Source organism: Arachis ipaensis, chromosome B1 (assembly GCF_059453495.1).
Source record: "Arachis ipaensis isolate K30076 ecotype BB chromosome B1, ASM5945349v1, whole genome shotgun sequence".
In the NCBI taxonomy this organism is placed as follows: Eukaryota; Viridiplantae; Streptophyta; class Magnoliopsida; order Fabales; family Fabaceae; genus Arachis; species Arachis ipaensis.
In genome coordinates, this window is record NC_142436.1 from 135,839,554 (window position 1) to 135,840,286 (window position 733).

A 733-nucleotide genomic window follows, 5' to 3' on the forward strand; every position below is an offset into this window, starting at 1 on the left:
TCAAGCATAAGCTCGCCACCGAGTCCGTCAGCCCGTCGATTTCCAAGCATTCGTCGTTGAAGCGATCTAGGTATTTCCTGGTCGGCTCCCTGGCTCTCTGGGTCACCCTCAGCAAATTGATCGGATGCTTGGCTTTGGCAATTCTGGTCGTGAACTGAGCCAGGAAGGGATGGCTGATGTCGGAGAAGCGGGTTACCGAGCCCTGCGGGAGGTTATTGAACCATCGTATTGCAGGTCCCGCGAGGGTGACCGGGAAAGCGCGGCACCTTACCTCGTCTCCTACTCCCTCTAGGTTCATCCTGGCCTCGAAGGCCGTGAGGTGTTCCAGTGGGTCTTGCGTTCCATCGTACCTCATGTCCGTTGGCTTGTCAAAGTGTTTTGGCAGCCGGACCTCGAGTATGGAACGGTGGAATGGGGTCGCTCCCATTATCACGGGTCCCCGTGTTCCCGTCGTTCTTCCCTCATCGTTCTCCCGACGAGTGTCCTCGTCCCCGCGATTCGCGGTACACCGCCTCTCACGTCTGGCGTAAATGACGGGGTCATGACATCTTCTCGCGCGCCCTCGCTCCCCGGTGCTTTCGGACTCAGCTTGGGGGGTAGGCGTGCGTCTGGAGCGACTCCTGGAGCGAGAACGGGAGTGACTCTGCTCTGGGGTGTGTTGGTCGCATTCCCTATCTGCTAACTGGCGTTCCAGGTCTTGCATCCTATGGCGTAGCTCTTGCATTATTCTGGC